Source organism: Podarcis cretensis, assembly GCF_951804945.1.
Source record: "Podarcis cretensis genome assembly, chromosome: 10".
Lineage (NCBI taxonomy): Eukaryota > Metazoa > Chordata > Lepidosauria > Squamata > Lacertidae > Podarcis > Podarcis cretensis.
In genome coordinates, this window is record NC_137179.1 from 33,368,711 (window position 1) to 33,384,513 (window position 15,803).

Genomic DNA, 15,803 nt, shown 5'->3' on the forward strand with positions numbered 1-15,803 from the left:
TAGGTCAGTTTGGGAGAGTCAAAATGGCTTCAGGTTTGTTCTCTTGTACTATTTCAGACAAGTGGTTTATATACTTATGTATGTGTTTGCCTTGTACATTTATGTATGTGTGTGTGTGTGTGTGTGTGTGTGTATAACCTTAGAATTCCTATAACACTTGGAAGTCGAACGGAATCCATTCCGGAAGTCTGTTCAACTTCCAAAACGTTCGGCTGGAGGAAGCTCCTGCAGCCAATCTGAAGCCATGGAAGCCCTGTCAAATGTTCAGCTTCCAAAAATAATTCGCAAACTGGAACACTCACTTCCGGCTTTGAGGCATTTGGGAGCCAAAATGTTTGAGAACTAAGCTGTTTGAAAACTAAGGTACGACTGTATTTATCCCCAGTGTAAGCAGCCCCAGTGTATTTTTCTCTGATTGTTTATTGTGAAGAGAGCCAGAGAATCCAGTGCATAGCCTTTCTTAAAATCTGCCTTCAAATTTTGACTGAGTGAGATCATAGTTAAGATGAACTCTGATGTTGATATAACACCACACTATGGTTAACGTTGAAAGGTAGCAAGAGGGGAATTTGTGTGGCAGAGAAAAGGGAAAGGGAGCATGTAAGAAAACACAGTGTTCCCAATCTGTTATCAAGGTTAAAAGATCAGGAAATGTGCCTGCACTAGGCTACTTATCTGAGTTTACATTTGAACTGTTTGAATAGACAGGCTCAGATAAAGGAAGCGGTTTTCAAAGCTGACTGGGAATAAACATGTGCAGAGTGTGTTTCTGTAACTATTGAGTTATGCTTTGAAACACTTGGAATTAGGGTGCAGAGTTTACAGGCCAGGCAGTATGTATTCTAGACGGGACCATATGGCAGTGGTTCGCAATTGGTTAATTGCTGAGGACCCCCTATTTTTCAAAAGCCAAGTCACAGACCCCCCTACTTTTGAAATTACCCGTGCAAAGCAATTTAAAAAAGAAATGTGGGGTGGCCTCTAATAAGCAAAGGATTTCAGGTAAAAAAGAAAAAAAGAAAAAAGGTAAAGGTTAAGTCCAGTCAAAGGCGACTATGGGGTTGTGGCGCTCATCTCAGTTTCAGGCTGAGGGCGCCGGTGTCATGTGGCCAGCAAGGGGAAGGGATCCCTTACATTTTTAAAATGATAAACATGTGAACCTGTCCCATGGAGCAAGCCGTTTGCACTCTCTCCTCTCCCCCCCCCATTGCAGGAGCCCAAATAAACTGTGTCAGAGGTTTTTGCCCAGTCCCAGTTCACTTGCCATCCAGCAACTCTGTCACAAGTTTTTCCCCTGCCAGCAAGCAGGCCCTGGGCACAAGCAGAGCCTGGGTGATCCATAGATCATCAATGGGGCTTTCATTGTGCAATTAACAAGATAAGTGAGTCCCTGGCAGGGGATGGTGCTGTGAACCCCCTGGATGTGTTCAACGGACCCCCCCAGGGGTCCCTGGCCCCCCAATTGGGAACCACTGCCATATGGCTTTTCATCTCAGAATTCTACACTTCCTATGTGCTGCCTGCACACTGAAAACGTATGTTATTGACTGTCGAATGGACAAGCTTACAGTTTAACAAACCAAGTTAATGTATACAAAGAAAATCAAGTGATTTCTGTGCTGCTCTCGGCCCTTTCGCTGAAGGATAGGTTGCTCACAAGAGCACAAATGAAGAACAACACACCAGGGAGGAGAAACGCTGTGCATTTGGCTGCATCAAAAGCTTTTGCACACAGCCCTAAAACCTAGTTTTGCACACGGCCCTAGCAATTCTGTTGGCCAAATGAGAAAAGAGGCAGGGGGGAGGGGGAGGCTTCTAACTACAGTTGCTGTAAAACTGTTGGAGGCAGTTTACTTATGCTACTGGGAGTGGCTATGAGTTTCACATTCAAAGTAAAGCGTGCCAGTTTGGACAGCAGTTTTAGAGAGGTGTGGTCACAAGCAGCTTCAGCTGTTTTTAGCAGGGGGTGTGGCTAGATTTAGCTTTTGTCTGCAGTGGGGGAAAGGCTGGGGAGCAAGCATTTTACTTCACATGGATTGCCTGATAGTTGCCAGAATTATTTTTCCCACTATTATTATTATTTTACTGTTTCACTCGATAAAAACAATAGGTACACCATAAACAGGCTTAGAAAATGCCGTCTTCTCAAAATGTGAATGTTAGCTGGAAATCCGGATTAGTTACCCCTCCCCCAGCAAATTGTAGAACGGACGTTGCTCTCATAATATAGACATGCAGATAAACTTCCCCAGGGTCATACTGAGATATATATATATATATATATATACTCCTGCACATGTCCTGTGGGGAGTCACTCAACATGAGACTTGCTCTACCAGACTAATAAGTTATTACAACATTCATCTACCAGTATTGGCGCTAATCCCTGATCTAGTAAATAAATCATCTGGATGTGATGCAACAAACCACTGTTTATGCTGAAATCTGGTTATTACGACAATTAGTGTGAAAGAACAAATAGAACCCAAGCATCCTGGCAGCATGCTGGAAGGTAAGGTTTAAATCTCTCCCCAGATGTCATCCTGACAAAAATCACCTCCCTCGTTGTTAGCCTTAGGGGGAAAACTCCCACTGGCGTGTCCCCTTCCCACATAGAGCTAGGGGGGGGAGGGGGGAGTTTTCATCAGGATCATATTGGGAGAAGGAAGGGTTAAATCTCTTCTCCCTATGTGCTGCAGTTCAAATGAAAATCATGTTTCGTTACACTAGCTATTAAATAATTTTTTTAAGAATATTGACATACCGTCTCTAATGGCATGTTTGGCTCTGAAATAGTAGGTTTTTTCAAAAAAAAAAAAAAAAACCAACAAAAAAAACCTGTCCTGTTTTTAATTATTTCACCATATATTTAACTTGGAGTACTTTAAAAATACTGCTTATCTGTGTTTCTCAATCAGCTTTTATGAGACCAGCAAGGACAGCATGCACCAATTACATGTCTCTTGCACAAGTCCCTCTGACCATTACAAGTGATTAATGAACACAATGTGATTGTGCAACTCCTGTGTACAACCCTGTTAAGTAAACTGAACAGTGCAGAAATGGGTGTTGGCGACAGCACACATCCTTCTTCCAACTGTTCACAATCTAGTTTGATCACTTCACAACAAAAAATCAGCTGAGGAAAACAAGCGCCATTTGCCTCTGTAACCAGGTCACATGGTAGGAAAAAAGCAGTGGATCAAGTGCTCTCTGACCTATTTATATAATCTTCAGAGAAACAGTATAGTCCCTTGGAAACCACAAAGATCCCAAAGAGAATACTAAAGTATACACATATCTCTAAACAAAACCTTTTTTAACAGTAAATAAAAGGGATTGGATCATTTATTTTACAAAGCTTGTTTTATGATTCAAATAGCACATGGCTCCTGAAGCTCCTGCACCAACAGCCTCTTGCTGCTGAGCTTCCCTGTCAGCTAATCGTGAAAGGCAGATTAGAGTCAGTGAATGACTCATCATTTAAATATGCACTGTGGGAGGAGGGGAAGTAGTGAGCCAGCACTGGCATTGTGCATGCTAAGAGTTTTCACATGTTTGAGCAAGGCACAGTTTGAGCACTATTTCTGGGCAAGAAAAAGCTCTTCTTGCACAACCTCCAAAATGATTCTTGCAGGGAATGACATTTTGTAATTTAATTAAATGCAAATACATTTTGCGCCCCTTTTGCTCAAAAAGAAATATGCCTGTTCTTCATACTCTGTTGAACTACTATTGATCCCTCTCCCATCTTCAGTTTGTGATCAAAGACCACAGTTTATTTGCCAAATATGTGAACACCTTGTTCTCCCTCTGTCTTAGGTATCATAAATTCAAACATACTAAATCTTTTTGATTGCAGTTTTAATATAATGAAACAATAATGTATTAACACTATAAAAACCACAAACTAAACTTGCATTTTTATTTTTATTTTGCATATATATATCTATTGGACCCAGAATATACCTTGTTTTGTAAAACATTGAATAAAATAGTTATTTGTTGACCCATGATTTCATAAATAGTTAAGCTGATAATGAATGGAGAGTAACCAAAGGAAAAGCACATCAAAATACAAAATAAACTCTTTGAATCAAATACAGATGTTTCAGCCAGAGTTCATGTTAGCGTAGGAAATCTAGCTGAATGTTCCCGCAGAATAAATAGGGGGTTGGGTGAGAGCATAACAGGAAGCCACAACATTTTCATTACAGCAGGGCTTCCTCCCTCTCTTCCTTGCTCCCTCCGCCCCCCTTAGTGCCAGACAAGCAGAGCGCTGCAGTAGGAGCCACAGAAGATTGGCTTGCCTACCTGCTAGCAGTCACAATGGAAGCAGTGGTTTACTTCTTAACCCTCCCTTTGGAGAACAGAAAGAAGCCTGCAACCTTGGTACAAATTCTGCTGCCAATACAGGATCTTTTTGCCCTTTAAGAATAATTACTGGGGAAAGGTGTTGGTTAAAACAGCCATTTTGAATTTTGCGCTTGTAACCTGTTAGATATGAAACCAGCCATTTTGAGCAGATGTATATCCATTTTGTGATGGTGTAATGTTATTCTCAGTGCTTTTTTCTGGGGGTACTCAAGGGTATGCTGTACCAGCACCTCCCCCTTCCCCCAAATTAAAAGTGTGGCACTTACTGTAACAACTTCATGGGTGAGTACCGGCACCTTTTTTCCTAAAAAAAATTAAAAAGCACTGGTTACCATGCACTCTTCCCTCAGAATCATAGTCAAAATTATCAGTTAGTCTTTAAAACTAAATCATTTTGCCATTTTTGTCACAGAGATTAATAAAGGGGTAGAGTGCTCCTGGGATTAATTCCATTTACTTCCATAAGCAATCAAAACACAGTTAGTTGAAGTACAATGTTCTTCCATCCTCTTACATTGCTAACCCATCACCCGCTCCAATGTTGTCAGACTTCCACATCCCTACACCGTTAAAGCTACGTACCTCGAATCTTGGATACTGTTGCACTCTGAACTGCCTGGCACCCTGCAGGCCTAAACACCATAGACAATGCTTCTTCTGAAGAGAACTAACTTTTTAATAAATAACTATGCAGAATGCCCTTTAGGCCAAAGATTCAAATAGAAAGGTTTCCGCAACAATTTAAACTACCACAGCGAGTAGCTGCGCAGTACAGCATAGGTACTGTTCCTGACAGCGTACAAATATGCTGGTCCTCTTTGCTCTCTCCTCTTCTTCCACTGTTTTAATTTACAGTGTGCTGTGGTGGATGGTAGCTTTGAAAAAAGCAAGCATCTTTCCTGCCAGTTGCTTAGGCTTTGAAGTGAATGGAAGTCTGGATGAGTCCCAAATGTATAAAATCCTTTCACATATTCGTTAAGTGTCTCTTTGGTCGAGGCCATTGAACGTGAATCGGTTTAATTGGTTGAATGCTTAAATATAATCCTGATATTTTAACTTCAAATCCCTTCCAGTTTAAATTCAACAAATACGTTATTCAAATCATTGCAGTATTTGGGGTGAGTGTGATTCTGGCTAAAGTTCAGGGCTAGGTTGACTTCCTGGTGGAAACAGAAACAGACACAAGGGGCCGAAACCAAGAGACTACTGAGGTGTATATACTGTAGGTCTGATAGAACATGTGATGCTGTTCATCTGGAGTTTGGATGTGTTCAAACATGTACATGGTGGTGAGTAGTGAGGTGCATAATGATCCTCTCAGAACCCTCTCAAACATTATGGGAGTGAAAGTTAATTAGTTGAAGAGCCTTTGTCTTTACAATGTGGATATAAGTCAGTAGATGAAGCCTGTTTAGCTAGTCCATCAGCATTTCTTCCGTTCAAAATATGCCCCTGGTCAAAATTAGCTGTCAGCCAGGGATTTGTTATTTTGTCTAATCAACACACAAAAACTCTACTAAGAGAAATCTGTAGCTGTTAAAATATCAGGGCCCTAATTATCCTATGCAAATTGCCATTCAAAGGCTCTCTGATTTGATAGCTCCAATAATCTATTATGGAAAAGTGGAAGGGGACATCAAATTTGTTGTTATTGCTGTTGTTTCTATATCACCCTTGAGGATCACAGCATGGTGTATAACATAAAACCATAAAAAATAACATAGTAACAAACGAAAATAATAACCCTCACATGTTTGGATTGTAATGTAGTCCCAATTCAGTAAAAAGGATCAAAGTGTGTGTCCTGAAGTGCTGAAGGGCAGTACTTTTTGTCTAAAAAAATGTTTAAGGGTACTGTACTCTCATTTTGACTCAATACAATCACCATTTTATAGTTCAAATTGGGGAAATAAATACAGTAAATGGACAAAAGTACAAAGATTCACTGAACGTTTAGGGGTATGCGTACCCCCAGAAAAAAAGCACTGCTGAAGGGTATGTGTGTTTCAGTAAGGAGAACCACCTGTTTCTGTGTCATTATAGCAGGAAGCATGTTGCCTTTTTAAAACTGGAGCCCAGCAGCTCTTTACAAATCATGTTATCACAGCAATTAATTCTGTTTCAGGATTATGAGTTCTTGAAACCAATATGGTTCAGTGCATAGTATAAGGTAAATTAAGGGCACTTTCACCAGTGCAAACATTTTTGTCTCCCTCTGTCCTTGTATCCTTATAATAAAGTTTTTTTAAAAGGTTCTGCTGAATAGAATGTGTATACCTGATTCAAAAAATGACTCTTGTGCTTTCTATCATACTAACATTCGCAAGCAATACTAGTCCAAGCTGCACATACACCTTGAAATATAGAGATAATCAGAGTGATGTTGAAAAGTTGTAACACAGACACTAACATTTAGACTCTTAAGGTCCTGGGTTAAGTAAATTACCGTATTTTCCATCTAGAAAATGCCCCCATGTATAAGACGCCCCTATTTAGGGGGACTCAGATTTAAGTAAATGGGGGGGGGTGTATAAGACGCCCCCTAATTTTTGACATTATTTTTTAAGGGAAAAAACCTAGTCTTATATACGGAAAAATACAGTACGCACTGTTCAGCCATTTTAGGGGGAAAGTTTAAATCATGCCAAGCAGTTGTGTGGAGAGTGGGGAGCAGGAGGAGCTGAATCTAGCACTCCCCACTCCATCCTGAACAAATAGGATTTCTATATTTTTTTCTAAATGGCTACATGCATATAGATGCTAGATTGAGCTGGGAAATTGCCCATGTAACTTCCATTTGCAAGAGTGACTTCCCATCCAGCTGGGGATTCACACTGAGAAAATGGTTTCTATGCAGTCATAACTCCTAGCTTGAGTATAACAAATGTTTTCCTGTTATTTTTTTCTTTGGTGATTTAAAAAAAAGATATTAATCTACAGAGAGCTACACATTATATTTGTACTTAAGAAGTGTTTGTTAAGATGGTTTAGATGATTAAAAGCACAATGCATTGCTTCTTTAGTCAGAAGTTCACTTGAGCTTATTCCCTTACAGGTGTGTTTAGGATTGCAAACTAATAAATCAAACCTTTGCTCACAAAGAAACACAGATATTGAGCTTACTTGGCATAACCAAATATGGATATAATGCTCAGTAATTATATATATATATATATATATATATATATATGGACACGGGTGGCGCTGTGGTCTAAACCACTGAGTCTAAACCTAGCAGGAGCTAGGTTTGAAAGCACACCAAAAAAAGTGCAAGTAGATAAACAGGTACCGCTCCAACGGGAAGGTAAACAGCATTTCCATGCACTGCTCTGGTTTCGGTGTTCCGTTGCACCAGAAGCGGCTTAGTTATGCTGGCCACATGACCCGGAAAAACTGTCTGCAGGTCAGTAAAACATCATTCAGCGGCCCTGCATAGAATGCTATGGATAGTCAGTGGAAAAGAGGTTCAGAACTAGGTGCTAACTGAAGGAATCAACAAAAGATGGCAGTTTGAAATGACAGAGTGACAGTTGGGACAGTGGTATTAACATTCAAAAGCTTAAGTATATGGATTATTTTTAACTCCATCTGTTATATGGTGATACTACGTAATTAAAATAATAAGTTTTTTTATCACAAAGAGTAAGAGGTAACATGGTGAGTTTTGGACCAATTTATCTTGGTGTAGTAGCTATGGAGATAATATCAAATTATTCATCCAGAGCAGGATGTAGTCATAGCTATTTGTCTATTTGTACATTGCTGTTTTAACTGTTGTTTTTATTGTAATGCTATCCACCTGTCTCTAGGACATTTTGTGACAGGCTAGAAATAAATATGCTTAATAAAATAATTAAATATAAATATTAGCCTATAGTAGAAAGAACAGGGTCAATTATAAATGCAAATATTTTAGTTGCTTCAGATTATAGTGGCTTCATGAGGGAAATGCAGTGTTGTAGTAGTACCTCAGGATTGTTTCTGTTCAAAGCCTTTTGCCACATATGGAGATCCAGTCATTTTGTACTAGAAAGATGTGATATTTGATGTCAAAATCACATCTTTCTGCAATATTTTTCCATGCTTTAGACAGCATCTCAGTGTAGCGTGGGCCAGCTGCCAGCCAATGAGTCAAAATCACTAATAGAAATTTTCCATGTAGAAAACTATTTTGCCAGCCTGATTAATACTGAGGGATGGAGACATGGAGTCAGGGGTATTTGAATGTGGGAACTTAAGGCAAGTGAACTTAAGGCCCAAATTGGGGGAAATGAGTATGGTATTTGAGAAGAGCAGCATTGATTGGTGCAGTGTCTGGAAGGTTTGATGATAGTGAGTGGAACCTCCATTATCAAATTTGATAAATGATGTGCCACAAATCAGGCTCATGTGATTGATAAGGTTAGACTACCTTCCTTATCAGTCCCCTCCCCCCAGCTATAATAAAAACAGAGGAATTGGGATAGTGGACATCTACCACAGATTTTGTCACATAACATTTTGGGGGTTGAATGGAAAGCAGTGCTTTAATTCTGTTATGGGTTTGCAGGAGGCAAGGATCCCCTAAAATTCCTGGGTGCCATGTTCTCCCCATAGTTTTTTAAATTAGTAAATGTGGAGTTTGAAGTTGCCAGCTCCCTCAGGAGATTGGCTTAAAGAGGTGCCATCAAAGAACAAAGGCAACTGCCCTGCCAAAGGTGAGAGATTCAGCATCAGACAAGAAAGGGGGAGGCTACCAGGATTGCAGGGACTGTGATGTGACCACAGGAAAAAGTGCTTTTCACAGGAGGCTTTTGAAATGGAGGTTGCCAGGGTAACAGAGGGGATGCTGGAAGCAGAAGAGGAGGTGGTGTTTTCTGCAAAAGCTGCTGGGAAGAATAAAAGTAGGAAGAACTACATGCACACTGGCTGGGAGAGGCTGCACTGGGAGACTGAGGGCCATTACAGGCTGCTGCTTTGGATGCAAGCTTGCTGAAGCTATGAGTGAAGCAACAAGAGAGACTATTAGGATGTAATGTTGTGCACCCCCTCAGGTGTAAATATGTGTAAAATAAACCATAGTTTTTAAAGACACTAGTCTCCACTGTGCCTGGTAAAGTGCCAAGACTTCTGGAATCTTGCTACTACTTGGCAAGATTAGGGTATATATAGAAAGTACAAGATATAGGTAGCTTGTTGATGTAATTTGAATAAGGTGTGAAATTGCACTAATTGCTTGATCTCTGTCTTGAGCTAGCATGCCCCCCACGTTTGGATCTTGTTATCTTGTTTAGAGATAGAACACCAGGTGTACTGGGTTGCATAGCAATATTACAAGGGCAAAAGTCTGACTTGCTGACTCATCTACCCTCATTTTATCTCAGGAATGTGCATACATGCAGAGATGGGTATAAAAGTCAAGGTTGCATTGCATTCTCTATCTGGGGGCAACAGGGGGAGAGTCTGGGAGCCCCTGTGTTAGGTGTACACAGCAGTGTGAGCTAGCATGGTAAAGTGCTAGTGGATCTCTCTGTATGCTTGTTTCTTTACTTCTAAGACTAGAAGAACAGTATTATAGCAGTTAGTAGATTTGTCTTGTCTCTTGAGACAATAAACACTTTATACTTTAATTTCAGCTCAGTAGGGAAGGAGGTTTTTTGAGTGAGAACTCTGGAGAAAACTGACTACTGGAAATCAGGAAAACTCTGATGTTCTCCTGGAAGACTTTGCTGGAGTTGAGCAAACTCTGCTAGTCACACTGGTTGAAGTGTGGTGAAGTATCAATAGATGGTGGGTTCATGTCTGACAGGTTATGGGCCAACTGACTTTCAGAAATAATAACAGGTTATGGGCCCAGGACACATCTGCAAGAGCCTGAGTAAGCCAGCGAGAGTCTAGAGTGCTCCAGTTGCAGCTTCTCAAGTTCTGTTTGCTGGTCTGGTCTACAAGAAGGTGAGAGCATAGTGACCTGTTGGTGAAGTGTGTTGTAGTATCACTATGGCTCAAGGAATGCACTCTGGTTTGTCACTTGAGAGACTGAATGGTTCAAACTACTCAAACTGGAGCTATAAAATGGAGATATTCCTGAAGAGAGTGGGAATTTGGACTCTTGTTACTGAACCCCCAGATGACGAAGAAGCCTGGGCATGCCAGGATGAGAAGGTTCAGGTAATCATAGCCTTGGGTGTTGAAGACTCACAGATATAAATAATTTGGTTCCTGCCAAGAGCCAAACATATGTGGACTGCCTTGCAGGATGTTTCATCAGCTTGTATATTAGTTTCAGTGGAAACAATTATCTCTAAATTCTGTTGACCCATATCAGCTGTGGGTGAGATAAAACCTTCATAGTCTAAAGTTACCTCCTATGTAGAATTAAACTATTTCTTAGTAATATAACTGTTTTTGTATCTTTATTTTGTATCTTATGATTTATGTGGAAATGGTTCTATTTGGTTGCGTACTTTCTGATGTTTTGTTTATTTTTTATGACTACTACTTTTGTTATGTTTGCAATTATATAATTTTGTGTATGTTGTAAGCTGCATTGAACATGGTTTTAACTTTGGGAAGGGGGCATACAATGATTCATTGATCTTAAAAATTACTCTGCTAATGTCAGTACAGATAAAATGTATAATTATTATCCCCACAAGGTGGGTGTCTGTTGGTGACTTGTGAAAGTCAGTTGGTAGTTCAAACAGTGTGTTGTATCAGCAGAGTATGAGGAACCCCAGCAGTCTTCAGAGAGTTTTCAGAGTTTCCTGCTCCCAGAACAGTTTCTTCCAGAGTCCCCATTTAAAGGGAAAATTTCTCTCCCACAAAGTTTGTCTCCAAACATAATACAAAGCTAAACACTACTATCTACTGTAAGAAGTTATTCTGGTCTTTGAGGTAAAGATATATATGTACAGAGATCCACTGACACTATTACCATGCTAGCTAATGCTGCTTTGTAAAACCCACAGTCTCTTCCCTGACTCTTACAATTCAGAGTCAGACCCTGACAGCAAATAGGACAGGAAAGGGACAAGACCAGGATAGGACAAAGCATAATGAAAACAATAACCTAGAGACTATTATACCCATCTCTACATGTAAGCATACTTCCTGAACCAATAGGAATGTATGACTCAGCAAGTCATACACTCAACCTTATCCTAGACCATCCAGACACGGGGGATGTGCTCCTCAATGCATGAGACCAAGTACTGCGTAATTTAGCTCATTGCATAGAGTGAGAGAATCTGTGTTGGAAAGAGATTCTTAATCTCTTGTAGCAGAGTCAGCACAATGGTGATCGCTCCATGCACAATAAAACTTGGTTAGATTTATATCTGCCTTTATCCACTTTAAACAAATGTTCCCCACAAAAATACTTAGGCTAGAATAAATCACAGACACTTAGCACAGCTAGTAAGTGAATATTTTACTCACAGAGTTTTCAGAAGTTAGAGGAAACAAGTCTCCATCTGTGGGCAGAAAAAAAAAATGAATAAGATAAAGGTTCCAAATGTCTTAAGAAAGTAACTTGGTCAAAAAGGATACTGCAAACTTTGGGCTAGCAAAGATGCAGGCTATAAAATCTCATTTTAGAGGGAGAACCAAACAAACAAATACATTGTGAATGACACCTGGCTTTATAACAGTACCCATGAGAAGGATCCAGGGGTTTTAGTAGACCACAATCTAAACTAGAGTTAGCAGTGTGATACAGCAGCTAAAAAGGCTAGTGCAATTCTTGGTTGATTCAAGCAGAGATATATTGACCACATCACACAATGCAATGGTACCAATCTGTTCTGCTTTTGTCAGACCTTACCTGGAGTATCATGTCCAGTTCGGAGTACTGCAGTCTAAGATTACTGGAATGTATACAGAGGAGGGTGACAAAGATCATGAAGACCTGGAGACTACATCCTATGAGGAAAGGTTGAAAGAGTTGGGTATATATAGCATAGAGAAGGGTTGATTTAGAGGCAATATACAGGTTGTGACCATTTTGCGCGCATCCAATTGACATGTGACTGCCAACACATGGATCCTTTTGGACCCAGATGAGGGTGGAATGGGGGACAGAACAGGTGGAGCAGGTGTAGGGCAGGATTATGTGCACTCTGCTGATATGCATGGGGGCTAGGAATGGATGCTCTGTGCAAAATTGTTGCCACCTGTAATAGCCATATTTGCATAGTTGAAGAGCTGTTACATAGATTTCTGTTGTTCCAGGGAGTGGGGCCTGAACCATTTGGTTCAAACTACAAGAAACAGAATTTAGGTTAACATTCAGAAGAACTTCTATTTGCCAGTGGGACATAAGTTTTTAAGCAGATGTTGAATGGTAACCACCAGGGATTTCCTGCATCAGTACGGGGTTGGACTAAATGACCTTTTGAGGTATTTTCCTGCAAGCACTCTGATTCTATTAATCAAAACCAGATTTCACAAGACAGTTTCAAGCACTTTGCTCATATGTTACCTCCAGGACACAGGCAGTATTATTATAATGATATTGTAGCTTCTTCATAAAATGACAATGTGACAGGAGCTAATTCTTAGTTAAACTTATTTGCTTTTTCTTTGAAAAGTTGTTTATGATTCCAGCAAGTCAATAGACTGAAAGTAATCTTTGTAATGTCTTAATAATACTGTTGCTTCCTTAGGTATGGAGAAACCTGTACATAGTGAAAGCACAGTTAGATTAACACAAAGGAAAGAGGAAAACAACCGGGCTAAATCAGTGATTGATGGTATCTGATAATGCTTCAGGGAAGAAACAGTGAGGAGGAGGAGAATGTATTAACCCATCCCCTGCCTGCTGATACTTCCTGCCAAGTTTCCTTCCTCTGGCTATTTTGAGCCCATTTCCCCCTGAGTTCTGAGACCAGAATAAGCCTAGCTAGGGGGAAGCAGTTGATGTGTTGGTGTGTGTGTGTGTAAATGAGTAGGAGAACTGGTTGGCATGGGAAGGGTTAAACACCTCACCTTCCCACTTTTTTGATTCTCCCCTATTCTTGTATTCGTATTACCTCATCAAACATGGAACACATGTTTCTCAAGGTAATATGTAGCTCCATCCTTGGATGCTAGGAAAAAAATTCAAAATAGCTGTGGAATATCACACTTCAATTTTTTATTAATTCATGATGTAAAAATTATAGTCTTCAATATGTGGGATGTGTGTGTGCATGTGTGTGCGCGCACACATATCTTTCATTTGAGATTTTTATTTTTGTATATTTAAAATAAAGTTTTACCACTGTCTTGTGACAATTCGTTTTTTCCAGAGGCAATTTTGACTTTCAGGAGTTGTGGGCAATTGTTAAAACTTGAAACAACAGAGAAGGCATATCCAAGGGTAACACAAGAATATTTGCATAATTTTACTTTTGAAACAAAAAGGAGGCACAGTCTGAGGAAAGATTTTGATTTTGTTAAGAATGGGCTAGACAGAACAAGCATCTTCCCATACCAGTGAATCACATGTATTATTTTACAATATATAAAGGATAGTTTACAAGCAGAAACTTGTCTTTAGAACAGAATATTTACATTATGGCACAAATGAACAATTGAAGAATAAAAATAATAGACCCTTAACCTTCTAGATAATTAACACTAATGTACTTTGCAGTGTTTTTAAAGTTATATTAGTATTTTTATCAAGAAGCACATGCATCACTCTAAGGTATGTATATTTTGTGTTGTCCATATATTTGTGTCGGTGGAGCTATAAAGATATGCTTCTAATTCTGGTATTGCACACACATTTCTTGTGCATGATGCAATATGACCTTTGTTCTGCACATGGGCATTCTGCCTGCCTCAGTGCTTGGGGGTGGGGAATATCACACACTGATGTTTAACCTCATTACTTTGTTTTTATGTGAAGCTATGGGAGCTGTGCTGTATGTTGTTCACACATGACTATATGTGAAGGTGGGGTTTTCTGTGAAATGTATTTGTGGCAGGCTCTCTCCTTTTGGTGTCTGTACAGCACATTTCTATTGTGAATGCGTGTGAGAGACAAAAGGAAAATGCTCCCCTCCCCCCCACCTTTCCCACATTCACTCTGTGCTCACAGACAAGCTGGCACCCCTCCCCCACACTTTGGTTCCACACCAGCTGCTCTCCCTGAAAACCGATACTTGAGAGGCCTCTTTTCCCCCTAAACCAGTTCTAGCTGGAAGACGGAGAGAAACAAAACTCAGGTTGGATTCTGAGCTGGAGCAGCTCTGGCTGCCCTTCCTGCAGGCAAAAACTCCATCTCCAGGCATAAAGCCTGTCCACAGCTTCCATGCAACCCTGCTGCTACTGGCATTTGCTCTGAGCTCTGGCTCCAGTAGCATATTCTAGCAGGGATTGCGGCTCCTGGATCTTCTGGGAGTGATCCAGTCCAGAGATTCCAGTCAGCTTTGGTGCGGCAGAACCTCAGCCTAAACAACAGTTGATGTCTCATTCCAGCTCAGTCTCAACCAGTCTCAACCGGCTCAAACCGGCCCTGGCCTGCTAGCATTGCTGCTGAGTCTGAGCCCTCTCTTTTCCTCCCATGAATTTTCACTGCCCCACCCATAGAGGAACAACACTGAGGAGAAGCTTATTTCTATTTTTACGTGGGGGATTCGGTGCTGCCCTTGAACTACTTCGAAGCCCACCCCAATAATATGCAGAGATGCAGAATCCCCCACTACTCCTCTGAATAAAGTCATTGTTTTAACTCACACGACCCTTGTGAGCAGGGGATACCCTGACGCCTGTCTTTTTCCCTCCAAAATCTTTCGAGGAATACTTCCCCACAAGCACGAGTGCTTTCCCCCCCAAACTTCCCATAAAGCTGACCATGGTAGAGGATACTGAATCTCCCACCGAGGGGGCGGTTACTGGTGTTTACTGGCCCCTCCAGTGCATGTAATTTTTTGGTCCTTCAATGTTCCTGATAAATGATAGCATGCTATCTCATCTGCAGCGCCCCCACAGCCCACAACACTAGCCACCACAGCCCCCCTTAGTAATAAAAACCTAATTAAAGGCTTTCCAGTGTCAGATGATATGGCATGTTTCCAGCAAGATATCCATTCTTACATAAACAGCCAGATGGGGAAGGCCATAGTGCCCTCTATCCTTGCATAACTTTAGAGGAAAAACCTCTTAGCAGAACATGAAATAAGGAGGCGGACTACAGTCTATGCTTTTCTCTGTTAGTATATTCCTCTCTTGGAGGATGGCAGGAAATGAAAGTGCTTACTATTTCTGCACAAGAAATCCAGCAATGACATCCTCCTGAGAGAAATGTCGCACCTCCTTAAACAAAAAACATCAGCTTTCCCCTCATATTGTTTCAAAGTAACCCAGAGTCCAGGAGGTCATTTACACAAACTATTACCCTGAGATAGCAACCGCTTAATTTCTTTCCATCTCAGATCTCTTTGTATTATCAAAGGGTGTAT

General features: G+C 40.6%; 1 long non-coding RNA gene across 2 annotated transcripts; it reads right to left on the reverse strand.

The window, feature by feature from the left end:
- Positions 1-465: 465 nt before the first annotated feature.
- On the reverse strand, positions 466-15,594 carry LOC307225513. 2 transcript variants are annotated; one of them, XR_013843045.1, is made up of 3 exons: positions 12,179-15,594; positions 11,794-11,828; positions 466-4,681 (listed from the first exon to the last, which is right to left on the reverse strand). It is a non-coding gene; the product is annotated as an uncharacterized lncRNA (long non-coding RNA). The 2 variants fall into 2 exon arrangements; XR_013843046.1 differs by lacking the exon at positions 466-4,681 and adding an exon at positions 7,612-7,817.
- Positions 15,595-15,803: the final 209 nt, after the last annotated feature.